This window comes from Procambarus clarkii, chromosome 56 (assembly GCF_040958095.1).
Source record: "Procambarus clarkii isolate CNS0578487 chromosome 56, FALCON_Pclarkii_2.0, whole genome shotgun sequence".
Taxonomy (NCBI): Eukaryota; Metazoa; Arthropoda; class Malacostraca; order Decapoda; family Cambaridae; genus Procambarus; species Procambarus clarkii.
Genome location: NC_091205.1, coordinates 14,744,650 through 14,762,378, shown reverse-complemented (window position 1 = coordinate 14,762,378; position 17,729 = coordinate 14,744,650). Strand labels below are relative to the sequence as shown.

Sequence of the window (17,729 nt, the reverse complement as noted above, 5' to 3'; positions counted from 1 at the left end):
TCAATAAAGGCATTTGGCCTGTGTTGATAAGGTTGAGTTGCAGATGTGTGTAAGTTTGCGTTGATTTATTAAGTATTTACAATTCAGACTTAAAATGAAGTCCGTATATCTAGAGCAATATCTTCCAACACGGTCAAGTGGACTTTAATTAAATAGTGACATATTTTAATGTCAGCTTTTGACTTACATATTATAAATCAGGCAACCCCTTTATTTTGATGACGCGCTGGTCAAGAAACAGCCAATTGCTTCTCAGCCAACGAGTAATTTGCCTCGAAGTTCGGCTGTGTTCCGAATGAAACTGAAGCAGATACGGACAGTCAGTTGCTCACAAGCACTTGTGAGAGTAACATCGAGAGTAACTCTGTTTACGCTTGTGAGCGTCGGTACGTGTGAGTGATATCTATACCGGTAAAATAGGAAATAGTGAACTTATTTACGAAGTGCGTTTACACACGGGTAATTTTTCTTTGCTGGATATAACTGCATCACCAAGGTACTTAGCGTGGCCAGCAGCAGACAGAGGTAAGATAATCGAAATTTTAAATAGGTTTGCCGTTGAAAATTTTAAATAGGTTTGCTGTTTAAAATTTTAAATAGGTTTGCTGTTGAAAATTTTAATTAAGCTCATAATAGTTGCAGAATTGTTTTTTTTTTAGTTTATTTAGACATGAAGGTTCTTGACTCTTTCGTGACCTTTAGTTTCCAATATCGAGGTGTGCAGTATTCTAAATGGCATTGATATTGCAAATAAATTAAACAATGTTGCATAAGTGACATGTGGTGGTTGACATCGACGTACAAGTTGACATCCTGGGACAAAAATCGTTCATCTCGATCTTTCGTTTTGTAAAGGTTTAATTTTAATTCTTCACAGGTTCATAGATATATGAACCTGTGCTTGCCCATACCACTGGCACTTGCCCCACCGACACTTGCCCCACCGACACTTGCCCACTGGCACTTGCCCATCGACAATTGCCCACCGGCACTTGCCCGTCGACAATTGCCCACCGGCACTTGCCCGTCGACAATTGCCCACCGACACTTGCCCCACCGACACTTGCCCACTGGCACTTGCCCCACCGACACTTGCCCACTGGCACTTGCCCATCGACAATTGCCCACTGGCACTTGCCCATCGACAATTGCCCATCGACAATTGCCCACCGGCACTTGCCCGTCGACAATTGCCCACTGGCACTTGCCCGTCGACAATTGCCCACTGGCACTTGCCCATCGACAATTGCCCACTGGCACTTGCCCATCGACAATTGCCCACTGGCACTTGCCCATCGACAATTGCCCACTGGCACTTGCCCATCGACAATTGCCCACCGGCACTTGCCCATCGACAATTGCCCACTGGCACTTGCCCGTCGACACTTGCCCACCGGCACTGGCCCACCGACACTTGCCCACTGGCACTTGCCCACCGACACTTGCCCACTGGCACTTGCCCACCGGCGACACTTGCCCACCGAAAACACTTGCCCACGGATTCCAGTGGGCAAGCTAAAGTAACTATACACATTTTGGCAGTTATGTTTCCGTTTTTTCTCGAAATTCTAGCGAGTGATGCGACGACCCCCGAAAATTAATCGCCGTGCGACGACCCCCCAAAAGTAATCGCCGCGCCACCTGGATGCACGTTCATAGACCACACTCCTGGCCCGGTTCGTATCCCTTCTCCTCCGTCACCCTCTTCGTGAGAGGAATATTTACTGGCATTTCTTCCGCCACTCTGCACCTGACATAGTTCGCTCGGAGCTGTTACTTCTTGCACGTCGTAGGATACGTCGACCAGCCCCTCTCTCTCTCTCTCTCTCTTTCTCTCTCTCTCTTTCTCTCTCTCTCTCTCTCTCTTTCTCTCTCTCTCTCTCTCTCTCTCTCTCTCTCTCTCTCTCTCTCTCTCTCTCTCTCTCTCTCTCTCCATTTAACAATCGCGTGTGAGCTTCTATGACCCAAGAGCTTGTTTGGGAGGCAGGGCGACTCGTAAACGTTTGTGTTGTGCGATCTGTAAATCTTTTTACCGCAAACCGTAATTAGACGTAGTCTTTAAATCTATTTACTCCAAACCGTAGTTAGTCTAAATCTTTTTACCGCAAACCGTAATTAGATGCAGTCTGTAAATCTTTTTACCGCAGTCCGTAATTAGATGGTCTGTAAATCTATTTACCGCAATCCGTAATTAGATGCATATTAAGTTGTATAACATTCATCTGCTTTATTGGTTTTATTATACCATGATGAGTTGACCGGCTGGAATATTGGATAAAGAAGCCTTAAGTGTATCGAGTATTTATATATTAGCTTCATGGATCATTTTTAATTCGACGTAAATATGTGTAACTTGGCATGTCTTATTGAAAACGTATGACTCTTGCAGGGGGTGGGTCTTGGAGGGGGTGGATCTTGCAGGGGGTGGGTCTTGGAGGGGGTGGGTCTTGCAGGGGGTGGGTCTTGGAGGGGGTGGATCTTGCAGGGGGTGGGTCTTGGAGGGGGTGGGTCTTGCAGGGGTTGGCTCCTGAGGCATGAAACTGTTGATTGCTGAACGCCATGTATTGTGGTTCCCAACTTTTGGGGATCCACGATATTAGGCAATAAGAAAACCCCTTTATAAAGGGCCTTAAACACACAGTAATGCCAATTGAGCTCAAATGGGTCAAAACTAGAAACGATTGAGTCTTCTCTGTTCTCTACCTTATCCAGAAACTGGATAAACAGTGGTAGTGTGGGGAGTAATTATGTAGGGAAGCTCTGCATACTTCAGGTGGAAGCAAATTTTTACTTCGTTTAAGGTTTCATATCCACTGCTGTCGAGAAGGAATGATAGTTGCCTTGCTTGGTTAATCATGTGGCTATTTGTTTACTTTAAGGACTCGAACTTCATCTCCATGATGACAACTTCATCACTGAACACTTACCGTGTTGTCACATCTATATGCTAGTCCCCGTTGCAATATTATGCCGTCTAATTATCATTACCACCACCACGTTTTCTTCAGCCGTGTATATCTGCTGTTGCTTACCCAACGAGCCGGTCGGCCGAGCGGACAGCACGCTGGACTTGTGATTCTGTGGTCCTGGGTTCGATCCCAGGCGCCGGCGAGAAACAATGGGCAGAGTTTCTTTCACCCTATGCCCCTGTTACCTAGCAGTAAAATAGGTACCTGGGTGTTAGTCAGCTGTCACGGGCTGCTTCCTGGGGGTGGAGGCCTGGTCGAGGACCGGGCCGCGGGGACACTAAAGCCCCGAAATCATCTCAAGATAACCTCAAGATAACCTACCCAGGGGTAGATATTTGCTGCAACATGTCATTATTGGCTCTTAACCATTGTCATTTGTTTCTTCACGAAAAGGTTGCAGTAGAGTCATGAGCATTAGGTATGAGCTTGAGGAATGTAGTGTAGTAGAGTTGATCAGAGTGCCTGGATCAACAATACAGTAGAGTCATGAGCGTAAGGTATGAGCTTGAGGAATGTAGTGTAGTAGAGTTGATCAGAGTGCCTGGATCAACAATATAGGGCCAAGTACATTGCCCTGAGGTACGCTGGCACCAATTGAGTGACTTTAGATTCTGTTACATTGAGTGACCACCTACCCGTAGAGGTCTTGAAAGATTTTTTCTTTTTCACTTGGACTGGACGGTAGAGTGACGGTTTCGCTTCTTCCAGGTCGGCGTTCAATCCCTGACCGTCCAAGTGGTTGGGCACCATTCCTTCCCCCCCGTCCCATCCCGAATCCTTATCCTGACCCCTTCCCAGTGCTATATAGTCGTAATGGCTTGGCGCTTTCCCCTGATAATACCCTTTTTCACCGTCTCTCAGGAACATGTATATTATGAATATTAATATTTTGAAGAACTAATTTGGCTGTTGTATACATCAACATGTATCACTCAATTGGAACACATCAGACATGATCGTATTAAAGTATCCATCATCACATTTCTTTCTTAGTCATGATCACTTCCTGATAACTCCCGTAGCTTCGTTACTCATGTGTAAAACTAATTATTTTCCTTGGCCCCCCAGGAAATGTGTACAATATACGACAGCATAAGTTTGAAGTCCTCTGCATTAGAGTAGGACCATGTAAATGTAAGGTCTTTTAAAACATTACAAAAGTATTTTTCGGAGGATAACTGGATATTTACAAAAGCCGCATGTCACCTTCATTTTCAAATTACGTCCAAATTCGGCCATACGGGCAAACGGCCAAAAGCGACGTTCTTTTTAAGAGGACACGTTGCGTCACCACGCACTGTGGTGTACAGAATGGTGTTTAAAACCAGCAATATCCCCTGAACTATTGCACCGGCACACTGGACAGGGTTTCATAAATTAGATTATGCATAATGAGTTGGGATTATTTGCGCCAAACGCGCTCAGGTCAATTTACGACGGCAGTAAAAATTTCACACATCTCTGTGGCCGGCCCGATAAACTCTCGGGGTATTAATGGGCAAAACTTCATTTTTCTTACATTCCACCAATCTGTTATTAGTGTCGGGGTAATTTAGTTTTTCCCCGCTAGAATGTTAATTTTCTTCTTTTTCATTGGAATTTTCCTTGTCACTGATAATGCGATACTTTCAAAACTCGATTCTTTTTCTTTCCGTTAAAATTTGTGATTAATTACAGCTGGTATTGACCGGCTTCGAGTGCGGTTACCATATAAAAGTTGTTGTCCCCACAATTGGTCTATATAATCTCTGTTGCGGTTTGTTCTCATTTGCATTCCTATATAATCAGATAGTTCTTATTCCCAATTTGTCTCATTCATTAAAGTTACTTATGGAGTTTTATTATATTCTCGTCATAGTCACGTCAACACATTTGATCTCCTTCAGATAGTTATTGCTAAGAAGCAATACAAATTGGGTCTCTTTTACTGTGTTCGTTGCGGGTAATATTTAGGTTTGATATTCAGATCACAGTGAGTGTGTAAGTCACGGGGGCTCCCGGGAACTGGCGGCTGCCTCCGCGTTATTACCTCTGGAAAGAATTGCAATGAAAGAACCTTGTGCTAGATTATTAGTGTGTGTGTGTCTGTCTCTCTCTCTCTCTCTCTCTCTCTCTCTCTCTCTCTCTCTCTCTCTCTCTCTCTCTCTCTCTCTCTCTCTCTCTCTCTCTCTCTCTCTCTCTCTCTCTCTCTCTCTCTCTCTCTCTCTCTCTCTCTCTCTCTCTCTCTCTCTCTCTCTCTCTCTCTCTCTCTCTCTCTCTCTCTCTCTCTCTCTCTCTCTCTCTCTCTCTCTCTCTCTCTCTCTCTCTCTCTCTCTCTCTCTCTCTCTCTCTCTCTCTCTCTCTCTCTCTCTCTCTCTCTCTCTCTCTCTCTCTCTCTCTCTCTCTCTCTCTCTCTCTCTCTCTCTCTCTCTCTCTCTCTCTCTCTCTCTCTCTCTCTCTCTCTCTCTCTCTCTCTCTCTCTCTCTCTCTCTCTCTCTCTCTCTCTCTCTCTCTCTCTCTCTCTCTCTCTCTCTCTCTCTCTCTCTCTCTCTCTCTCTCTCTCTCTCTCTCTCTCTCTCTCTCTCTCTCTCTCTCTCTCTCTCTCTCTCTCTCTCTCTCCTCTCTCTCTCTCTCTCTCTCTCTCTCTCTCTCTCTCTCTCTCTCTCTCTCTCTCTCTCTCTCTCTCTCTCTCTCTCTCTCTCTCTCTCTCTCTCTCTCTCTCTCTCTCTCTCTCTCTCTCTCTCTCTCTCTCTCTCTCTCTCTCTCTCTCTCTCTCTCTCTCTCTCTCTCTCTCTCTCTCTCTCTCTCTCTCTCTCCTCTCTCTCTCTCTCTCTCTCTCTCTCTCTCTCTCTCTCTCTCTCTCTCTCTCTCTCTCTCTCTCTCTCTCTCTCTCTCTCTCTCTCTCTCTCTCTCTCTCTCTCTCTCTCTCTCTCTCTCTCTTTTTTGTGCTTGAGGGGGATGAGCTCTGGCTCTCTGGTCCCGCCTTTAAGCTGTCTATCAACTGGTTCCTTGAGCCTATTGGGCTCTATGAGTTTGTTTTTGTCAGCTATTTGTACTAGTCTTTTTGTGTCTGCAAGATCGAGTTTTAGCTCTTGGACCCCCTGCCTTCCTAGCCGCCGGTTGTACAACGTAACGACTGATGACCTATTTTTTTTTCCCTGTTATCCATTTCGATGTTGTAACTAGGGCTCAGCTTTTGCAATCTGCTTTGCAGTTCATTTCATTCTCTCATTATTCTTACGCTAAAAGAAAACTTTCCTCCATATACGTCTCTTCCACTTCTCAAACTTCCCCCGTCTTGTTCCCATGTTTTATTGGTATTCATTGTGAACCTTTCCTCTTTTTCCCCATTGTGTCAATCCTCTTACATCTGTGTCATGTCTTCCCTCTTTCTTCTCTAGTCCCCCCCAAACACACACCGAAACTACGACGTTGGTACAACGTTCGAACAAGTTTTAATACCTCCTAACCAGTTATAACAACCAATATAGCAAGTTGTAACAACGTTCTAATACGTCATAAACACGTTAAGCCAAGATGTAACACCTTTATTACAAGTTGTAACAAGCAGAAAATAGAGACAGTTTCGGTTTGTGTTTCCAGGGGTGACGCCAGGTCGTGTTCTTTGTCATTCTTCGTACCTTCTCCCTGGCAACTCTGGGTCGAGTCTCGTTGCAAACTTCTACACCTTTTTCAGGTTTCTTGTGTGCTTTTTAAGAGCGGGGCTCCAAGATGGGGCGGCATACTCTATAAAACTGGTCTCATGTAGGTGGCGTAGAGAGATCTAAATGCCTCCTTATTATGCTTTTCGAATGATGATTTGATTTGCCCGCATATGTTGTTGAAGTTGTTATATTTATATGTGCGTCTGGAATTAGACTTGGTGTAATGTCGAACCTACAATCGACTTGAGAATGGTCCAGGTCCGAAACGTCGTCGTCCCTTCACCTTCTAGTGTGTGGTCTGGTCAACATACTTCAGCCACGTTAATGTGACTCATCGCCTGCATTTGGTGTAATGTCCATTTCAAGGTGTTGCTCTCCAGTAGTGACAGGTCGGTAGTTTCCCTTTATTGGGCATCGTTCGTTTGGTCTCCTGTCGTCAGCTGTTGCCATTTCCTTCACCTTAAACTTGCAAGTGTTGAAATCCCGAAGCCATTTGTTGAACCAACTCTGCAGCGTGTCTTAAGTCCTCTTGGAGACGTTTACAATCCTCATGTCACAACTCTCTCTTTTTCCATTAAGTTTGCATTGTCTGTGAACATTCAAATATAAGACTCGACATAAGTAGATAAAAATTTAACATAATTGAGAAATGATATATAGGTCCCAGCACCGATCCCTGAGGTACTCGGCTTGTTACTCTCCTCCAACCTGGCTCCACTGTGGCACTCTGACTCCTGTCTGTTAGGTATTCCATTACCCACATCAGTGCTATTTACTGCTAGGGGGATATAAGCATTAGGTAAATGGAAACGTGCCCAACCATTTCTGTCCCCACTCGGCAAGCGAACCCAGGATCCCGGATTGTGATTCGAGAATGAAGTAAACTGTACTAGAGTGCCATGTCAAAGGCATTTTGCATGTAAAGAAATATGGAAGCTGCCCAACCTTATGTTATCCATATTGTCGTTACTTTATCATAGAACTCCTGTAGGTTCGTTAGGCCCGATTTCCCTTCCCAAAAGCCGTGTGGTTTGTTTACAAACTGTACTTAATTTCCTCGAGGTCTTGTTCGTGTATTGTTTCCAAGAGATACTTGTCATTCATACTGGTCTGTAGCCGCCTACTTTATAACTCCACACTATATCAGCCGCCTGTGTGTGTGTGAGTGCATTCGTGTGTCTGCACACACACACACACACACACACACGAATGCGTAAGAGTTCGTGTGTGTGCGTGTGTGTGAGCGTGCAGTTCGTGCATCAGGAGAAGATATACCACAGAGAAATTTCCTGCTCGGTGCAGGTCTCATGACTTTTCAAATGTCTGATGCTTAAAAACATTGCAAGGTAAAGCCTGCTCGCCATGTTGCAGGGTGAGACCATGCGTGTTACCCCTCCATGATGCATGGCGTTGTAACACTATGTTGTTTAGTTGAGTCTAGCATGAAACTGTGACATCAGTGAGTGTCCCTAAACAAAGGAACATTTACACCTTCAGTGTGTGTGTGTGTGTGTGTGTGTGTGTGTGTGTGTGTGTGTGTGTGTGTGTGTGTGTGTGTGTGTGTGTGTGTGTGTGTGTGTGTGCGCGCTAAGTTGGACCTTGACGCAAGAGATCAGGTCTTGTGGTCAACGTTTAATGACCAAGTTAGACACCACGACTAGCTAATCCTATAATTGTAGGGAGGGATGAAGGGTGGTCACTCATGCTCCTGTGGTTTCTCCCCCTCCCCCCTCCCCCCCCCCCCCCCCCCCACCAAAAAAACAAAAGAGCAGCCATCTGGTCTGTTTGATAGCAAGGATATCACGGTTATCCCACCCAGGCCATCTCACTGGGTGTACCATATCATTCAGACTCCAAAATAGTGGCGTGAATTGAGAGTCAGGCAAATTTATTCATTCATTTTGAGATTGAAAAGATGTGAAGTTTCAACATTAAAGACCCGGACCCAAGCCTCTTTCTCAGCCCAGGTGTGGCCCAAGTCTTGGCTATAAAGGGCCAATATTCCCTCCAGTCGACTTGCTATCTTGGACCTCGGTGAGTGGAAGGTGGTAGCCTACTGTCCTGTCGCCCAATGGCGCACGATAGCACAAAAATTACGAAGCGCGAGAGAGAACAAACAAGAAAACATATATCACATTCTGAAGTGTCCGGAGAACAACATTGCATAACAAATGCATGAACATGTCAAGAAGAAGAGAGATGAATATTTACTTAGGGACGGAAACTTGGGCAGCAGCACGGGGGTCGGGCGAAGCCTCGTAAGGTAGGGAAATATCCCCACGTGACGGGGAAACTGGAGAAGAAAGTCCCCTGACCACGTGAAAACGGGGTGTTACTAGAATTGAATTTTACAGAAAGGTTTTCATGTCCTCTGCGAGCTTTTCAGTGATGGAGAAACTTTCTTTTGACCAGACTGTAGCAATTTGTTAGCGAATGTGAAGCTGCGGGGAAAGGAGGAAGGGGAGTGGGTAGGGGAGAGGTATCGAGGTGGAAGGGGTGAGGAATGGGGATGATATTGGGGTTGACGGAATGGAAGGTGACGCAGAGGAGTGATGGGGATAGTTCACTGAGAACAACTGTGGATGGTAGTGTGGAGGAGAGGGACAAGGGAAGGCTATGAGAGGTGGATAGAGAATAATTGATTTATAATGGGTGTGAACTAAGAGGTAGAATGAGAGATGTCGACCTGGTCATGGCACTGTGCCAGAGGTCAACTATCGCACCACAGCTGACAGTGGCACTGTGCCAGAGTTTAACTATTACACCACAGCTGACAGTGGCACTGTGCCAGAGTTTAACTATTACACCACAGCTGACAGTGGCACTGTGCCAGAGTTTAACTATTACACCACAGTTGACAGTGGCACTGTGCCAGAGTTTAACTATTACACCACAGCTGACAGTGGCACTGTGCCAGAGTTTAACTATTACACCACAGCTGACAGTGGCACTGTGCCAGAGTTTAACTATTATACCACAGTTGACAGTGGCACTGTGCCAGAGTTTAACTATTACACCACAGCTGACAGTGGCACTGTGCCAGAGTTTAACTATTACACCACAGCTGACAGTGGCACTGTGCCAGAGTTTAACTATTACACCACAGTTGACAGTGGCACTGTGCCAGAGTTTAACTATTACACCACAGCTGACAGTGGCACTGTGCCAGAGTTTAACTATTACACCACAGCTGACAGTGGCACTGTGCCAGAGTTTAACTATTATACCACAGTTGACAGTGGCACTGTGCCAGAGTTTAACTATTACACCACAGTTGACAGTGGCACTGTGCCAGAGTTTAACTATCACACCACAGTTGACAGTGGCACTGTGCCAGAGTTTAACTATCACACCACAGTTGACAGTGGCACTGTGCCAGAGTTTAACTATCACACCACAGCTGACAGTGGCACTGTGCCAGAGTTTAACTATTACACCACAGTTGACAGTGGCACTGTGCCAGAGTTTAACTATCACACCACAGTTGACAGTGGCACTGTGCCAGAGTTTAACTATCACACCACAGCTGACAGTGGCACTGTACCAGAGTTTAACTATCACACCACAGCTGACAGTGGCACTGTGCCAGAGTTTAACTATCACACCACAGCTGACAGTGGCACTGTGCCAGAGTTTAACTATCACACCACAGTTGATAGACAACTGTCTGTCCTGACAGACATTTGCTGTTGCTGTTCCTGACAGCAACAGCTGTGTTGCATCAGGAACAGCGTCTGTGCAGATATACTAGCTGAAATATCTCATTTAGCTAATTCATATAATGATGCTAAACTCACGGAGGTAGGTGACTAACACAGTCTCGACAAGATGCATATTTTTATCTACTGAATGTTTTTGCGAGTTGAAAATTTATACAATTCAGCTGTCAGTGATGAATTTAATTATAATTGATTTAATTACCTTTAGACGTGAGGTGGGAGAGGATAATGAAGGTTTTCCCATTGATGATGTAAGTGGTCACATCTGTCTGTGGTCGTAAGTGGTCGCACCTTCCTGTCTGCCCCCACCTTCAGTGTCTCACTCATACATTGGTACTGCCGGTGAAAACGTAAACCTGTTTAGAACACATCTTAAACTGGGAGAGGGTCACGCTAGTTACAGGGTCCAGTTTAAGTGTGACACAGATTTAACCGCGTCACACAGAGACAGAGAGACAGAGAGACAGACAAAGACAGAGTCGTCCCACACCCTCTGGGAAGTGACTGGAACCCTGAGAACTAGCCCCCAGCGCGCCCCAGGGGGCCATCAGCCACAAGATATCGGCGTGAGGCAGGTGAGAACTGTGGCTACCAGTCTTAGTATCACCCTGGCATTCTGCCCTCCCAATATTGAGAAGAAATTGCCGTTGTAAATTTCTGGAAGAGCGAACTCACCATTGTGTGGCGTCGCAATTTAGGTATGAACGACGCTGTTAGGGGCTTCCAATGCACAAACAGATGCGCGTATTGTGTTAGTTTTTTTCCTTAGAGGACTGCAGGTGGTCCCCTCGCCTGGAGAGGAACACTCCAAGAAACTTTATACTCAGGACCACGAGTTTGTTATATTTTATATGCAACTCTAATTTTCCCTTTTTTAACTGGCAATTAGTAAATATTGTGGATAAATGGCGATGCTTTGAGGATATTTTATTGGTGAGGAAACTCCTAGGTAGAGACATTATTGAGGGGGGGGGGAGAGGGGGGGTAGGACCCCCCATTGAGGCTCAATGTATCTATAAGGAAGTCATGATGTTCAGTCTCTGCCTCGCTTCATTTTCTCAACTTTTCCCAAAAACTGTGTGTTTTTGTGAGATTTTCAAACTTTCATAAATGCTTGATGCAAGGTTAGATCTGTTTTTGTCAGTCATGAATTTTTAAACCCAATCCTAGAGATTTTTGTTGTTGGTGGAAGGTGGAGACTTTTGTTGTGGCAAGCACGTGGCGTCTCTGTCACACCTTGTGTGGTGTGACTGATAACCTGCTTGTGTGTGGTGGAGCAGCCTGGGCCACACGTGTGCTGTGGTGGAGCAGCCTGGGCCACACGTGTGCTGTGGTGGAGCAGCCTGGGCCACACACGTGCTGTGGTGGAGCAGCCTGGGCCACACGTACTGTGGTGGAGCAGCCTGGGCCACACGTGTGCTGTGGTGGAGCAGCCTGGGCCACACGTGTGCTGTGGTGGAGCAGCCTGGGCCACACGTGTGCTGTGGTGGAGCAGCCTGGGCCACACGTACTGTGGTGGAGCAGCCTGGGCCACACGTACTGTGGTGGAGCAGCCTGGGCCACACGTGTGCTGTGGTGGAGCAGCCTGGGCCACACGTGTGCTGTGGTGGAGCAGCCTGGGCCACACGTACTGTGGTGGAGCAGCCTGGGCCACACGTGTGCTGTGGTGGAGCAGCCTGGGCCACACGTGTGCTGTGGTGGAGCAGCCTGGGCCACACGTACTGTGGTGGACCACAGCTCCTGGCCACACGGTAACAGGTAAACCAGTGCGCGGCACTTGACCAGTTCACTCGTATAGAACAAGTTGGTTTCTCACAAGGAACACTAATTATTAGACTTCCGTAAGAGAATTCAATCGTGAGTCTCCTACTTTCTAGAAAGTCTTACTTACTAGTCTCTAATGAGAAATTTCGAAATTTAAACTTAAAGTAAAATTTTCAGCTCTATTGTCCATCACTCGCCTTTGGAATTATCTATATAAAAGATATCTTTTATCTATCTGCGCGAGGAAGAATTCTCGACACTATCTCTACACCTCATTTGTCCGGAATAATTTGTTTAATAAGCAAATTTTGAATAATTTCGATTTTTTTTAATTTCAAATTTTCGAATAATTTGAATAAGCTGTCATGTGACTCCACCACCACCTGGGAAATCCTACATATTCCAGCTGTCCTCTTGTCCTAGCGACTCCAACATAGTTGCGAGGCATTAGGTAACGAGGTTCTCTCTCTGCTGGACAACCGGATGTGGTGAGGCTCCTATATATATAATTTCTGAATTTCTAACGTATCAAAGCTTACATTCCCTACACGTTTCATTAGCAGCAGCTCCGAATTGGCCGCCGCCAGCTGCCAAGCCGCCGCCAAGCGGGTAAATACGCGGTCGATACGTCGTTAACTTCTCAAATTAAAACCTTAGAACTTGCCAATGAAACCTTTGACAGCGCTTTCCTGTACAGTAATATTCCTGATAATTCTTAAATGTTCCTTTCAGCTTAGTTAAGGTGTCTGGTCGCTTGTGTTCTACCAGGGTGTCTGGTCGCTTGTGTTCTGCCAGGGTGTATATGGTCGCTTGTGTTCTGCCAGGGTGTATATGGTCGCTTGTGTTCTACCAGGGTGTATATGGTCACTTGTGTTCTACCAGGGTGTCTGGTCGCTTGTGTTCTACCAGGGTGTATATGGTCGCTTGTGTTCTACCAGGGTGTATATGGTCGCTTGTGTTCTACCAGGGTGTATATGGTCGCTTGTGTTCTACCAGGGTGTATATGGTCGCTTGTGTTCTACCAGGGTGTATATAGTCGCTTGTGTTCTGCCAGGGTGTATATGGTCGCTTGTGTTCTACCAGGGTGTATATGGTCGCTTGTGTTCTACCAGGGTGTATATGGTCGCTTGTGTTCTACCAGGGTGTATATGGTCGCTTGTGTTCTACCAGGGTGTATATGGTCGCTTGTGTTCTACCAGGGTGTATATGGTCGCTTGTGTTCTGCCAGGGTGTATATGGTCGCTTGTGTTCTACCAGGGTGTATATGGTCGCTTGTGTTCTACCAGGGTGTCTGGTCGCTTGTGTTCTACCAGGGTGTCTGGTCGCTTGTGTTCTACCAGGGTGTCTGGTCGCTTGTGTTCTACCAGGGTGTCTGGTCGCTTGTGTTCTACCAGGGTGTCTGGTCGCTTGTGTTCTGCCAGGGTGTATATGGTCGCTTGTGTTCTACCAGGGTGTATATGGTCGCTTGTGTTCTACCAGGGTGTATATAGTCGCTTGTGTTCTGCCAGGGTGTATATGGTCGCTTGTGTTCTACCAGGGTGTATATGGTCGCTTGTGTTCTACCAGGGTGTCTGGTCGCTTGTGTTCTGCCAGGGTGTATATGATCGCTTGTGTTCTACCAGGGTGTCTGGTCGCTTGTGTTCTACCAGGGTGTATATGGTCGCTTGTGTTCTACCAGGGTGTATATGGTCGCTTGTGTTCTGCCAACCACGCGAATTACCTCGTCACATTTATATATGACATATATATGGTATATCACAACCTCGTCACGTGAATATATAACAGTCTCCGGTAAAAACTCCTAGGTTGTCTTAATAACGTATTCTATGTTAACGTCGATTACAAAAAACAATATATTAACTTGCATTTTGAATAAATTGTAATTATGACCGTAATTCAGGGAGGTCTCGTGTATTTGGAAAGTTAATCTTTGTCTGTCGGGAAAAAATGCAACAGGAAGTTGATTATCTTTCATAATAATCAGATTATTGAAAGTGAAAAGTGTTGAAGGTTGCAACAAATCTATTGCAACCCTCATCACGTCCCTGAAGAAAATTTGACAGGTCTAGGAATAGTGTCGTGTTTTTCCTCCCAATATTTGATGAGGAAAAGGATTTAGGATAAGACGGGGTGAAAGGAATGGTACCCAACGTTTTGTGGACGGTTGGGGGGGATTGAACGCCGACCTGCATGAAGCGAGACCGTTGCTCTACCGTCCAGTCCAAGTGGTTGGACATGGGGTGAGCCAGGAAGTGGGTCCTTGAAGAGGAAGCTTTTATAGTCGAAGTGGCCGGGCTCGACCCGGGTGCATGGCGAGGCGCGTCGAGGCTTACACATCTGGGGCCAGATTCACGAAGCAGTTACACAAGTACTTACGAACTTGTACATCTTAACTCAATCTTTGATGGTTTTGGTTACATTTATAAAACAGTTTACAAGTATGAAAAACACCCAATCAACTGTTGTTATTATTATAAACAGCCTCCTGGTGCTTCGGAGCTCATTAACTGTTTAATAATTGTAAACAAAGCCGCCAAAGATTGAGAAAAGATGTACAGGTTCGTAAGTGCTTGCGTAACTGCTTCGTGAATCTAGCTCCTGGCCTAGAAGGTGCGGACCTGTAGGAGGTGCAGACTGCCGTCTCCCTGCTCCCTAGGGGTCTTGTGAAGTGGATCTCAGCGGTGGATAAGATGTATCCACCGGGAGGTAGTAATTACGACCCACTAAAGAAGGGAAGGAAGAGAGGCTACCAGTCTTGTGGTTCCTTCATAGGAACCTTCTTCTTCCTTCTGTAGGTGGTCTTCCTTCTTCAATCATATTCTTCGTTCTCGCTAGTTGGGAAAGAATAAAGAAGCAGTCTTTACCTGCTTCTTTCTTTGGGGTTGACTGCGCCTCATTTCAGGGGCGGCTGGCTGGACGTGTCCTGGGTCAGTGTTGACCCTCCCCCTGGGTCAGTGTTGGACCCCCCTGGGTCAGTGTTGACCCCCCTGGGGTCAGTGTTGACCCCCCCCCCTGGGTCAGTGTTGGACCCCCCTGGGTCAGTGTTGACCCCTTTGGGGTCAGTGTTGACCCCCCCCCCCCCCTTGGGTCAGTGTTGATCCCCCTGGATTGAGGACGGTTGTGTCGCAGTGTCAGTATGACCATAGTCATTGTCGCATTCCGATCCAGTTCTTTCTCCTTCCTAAACACGTCGTTAGAGAAGAGGCCGAGTCTACGTTTTTTTTATTGGGTGCATCTTAAATCATGTTCCTCGCTTGGGAACGGTGGATGATTCGGTTCGCCTGGAACCTCGTATTTGGGTGGTGGTGCTTCCGGAAGCACCCGGGTTGAACGAGTTGATAAGATAATGATGATTAAGATTCAGCTACTGGGAACAAAGCGTTCCAAGTAGCACGGGCTATGGCGAGCCCGTAGTGGACTTGACATGCCACAGGAGCGGAGCTGTAACAGTTGATAGGCGCTCTCGGGGAATAATGGGGAATAAATGAGTCAAACATTGGATAAAGCAGTGGGCGGGGGAGAAGTCGATAGAGATATCATCTTTATTAGGTGCTATTTGGTGAGATCTAGATCTGAGTGTAGGCAAGGTCGTTACTTTGTATATTTAGGCTTTGTCTCTCTCTGCGTTTATGGGTATAACTTCCAGGATTTGCATTCTTTGGTCAGTGGTGGCTGCCAGGATTGTTCTATCACCTACTAGCTTCTTCCTAGCGAGTGTTGTATGCACTTTGCATATGGTTTCTAGGGGCACCAGCTTGTTGATGGCAGGTCAGTCTTCCAGACAGCCTGTAGATGGCAGGTCAGTCTTCCAGACAGCCTGTAGATGGCAGGTCAGTCTTCCAGACAGCGTGTAGATGGCAGGTCAGTCTTCCAGACAGCCTGTAGATGGCAGGTCAGTCTTCCAGACAGCCTGCAGATGGCAGGTCAGTCTTCTAGACAGCCTGTAGATGGCAGGTCAGTCTTCCAGACAGCCTGTAGATGGCAGGTCAGTCTTCCAGACAGCCTGTAGATGGCAGGTCAGTCTTCCAGACAGCCTGTAGATGGCAGGTCAGTCTTCCAGACAGCCTGTAGATGGCACGTCAGTCGTGTATACAGCTTTATGGTGGTCATAAAAAATAAAAGTAGATTAGCTGTTCATTTTGTTTTGTAGTAAATAATTAATTCCAATCTCTGGTCTGATTCTGTTACTCTGTACTTGAAATTATATTTTTAATTATTCTTTCTAATTATTCTGTTTTATATTGAGCTGATAGTGGATAGTGGTTACACCATTTTTCTTAATATCTTCTAATATGGGTTTTGGCTTCTCTATTCATTTACCCGTTGTTTAATAATAATAATAATAATAATAATAATATAATGTTTATTCAGATAAAAGTACATAGATACAAAATGAGTTGAAACAATGTTGGATATTTGAAGGCGTCTATCCACTTCCTTGTGGATATTATAGATGGATAGATGGATCCATTTCCAGTTACGTTATAACAGTCTGAATCGTAGGCCGGTTAAGAAGCGTTCGAAAAACAATCCCGAGATGAATGACGTTGAAATGAGTAAATATTTACAAGGGCACCGTTTGTTGATCGAGCAAGCGAGCCTCGGTTTATAACTTGAACAACAGTGGATAGGGCTATTATCCTGGTGCAATATTACATTCGCTGAATTAACAAAGCAATCGCGAGTTTTTATTACAGGTAAGCTTAATTAGGGAGATTTTTATTACAGGTAAGCTTAATTAAGTCGACAAAGGCAGCGAGTGATCTCCCTGGAGTTGCGAGTCATTTGAGCTCAAGTCTCACATTTGTTGATCTTTCTCAAACTGGAGGGTGGTTAAGGTTCCCCACGCCGTGGACGGTGGTGGTGGTGACGGCTGAGACAGGTTACTTAGACGGGTTGACGGGTAATGGTGGGCGGATTGCCTCCATGACCCCTACGTTCCCTCCATCACCCCTACGTTACCTCCATCACCCCCCTACCTTCCCTCCAACACCCCTACGTTCCCTCCATCACCCCTACGTTACCTCCATCACCCCCTACCTTCCCTCCATCACCCCCTACCTTCCCTCCATCACCCCCTACCTTCCCTCCATCACCTCCCTACCTTCCCTCTATCACCCCCCCTACCTTCCCTCCATCACCCCCCTACCTTCCCTCCATCACCCCCCTACCTTCCCTCCATCACCCCCCTACCTTCCCTCCATCACCCCCCCTACCTTCCCTCCATCACCCCCCCTACCTTCCCTCCATCACCCCCCCCCTACCTTCCCTCCATCACCCCCCCTACCTTCCCTCCATCACCCCCCCCTACCTTCCCTCCATCACCCCCCTACCTTCCCTCCATCACCCCCCCTACCTTCCCTCCATCACCCCCCTACCTTCCCTCCATCACCCCCTACCTTCCCTCCAACACACACGCACAAATATGCAAAAGGTGTACAGCTGTAGTCAACATTGTTAAGCTTTCAAAACGTGACAATATAAACCCCTTTCATTTTCGTTTGGTTCCTTTGAAACTCGTCACACGAGTAAAATAAAGAGAGAGAGTACCGGCCTGGTTCTACTTGACTCCACGCTGTGATCCAACCACTCATAGAGTACTAGGTGAGTACTCGGTGAGTACTCATCTCTGC

General features: G+C 46.3%; 1 protein-coding gene across 2 annotated transcripts in view; it reads left to right on the top strand.

Annotated features, from left to right (window-relative positions):
* Nucleotides 1-295: 295 nt before the first annotated feature.
* The window catches only part of LOC123770698 (macrophage mannose receptor 1-like), a 235,825-nt gene continuing 218,391 nt past the window's right edge, over nucleotides 296-17,729 (top strand). The window contains exon 1 of one of the 2 annotated variants that reach the window (XM_069305735.1): nucleotides 296-525. The gene's annotated coding sequence lies outside the window, so the exon portion shown is untranslated. The remainder of the gene's footprint in view (nucleotides 526-17,729) is intronic. The other variant, XM_045762801.2, reaches the window with a different exon arrangement.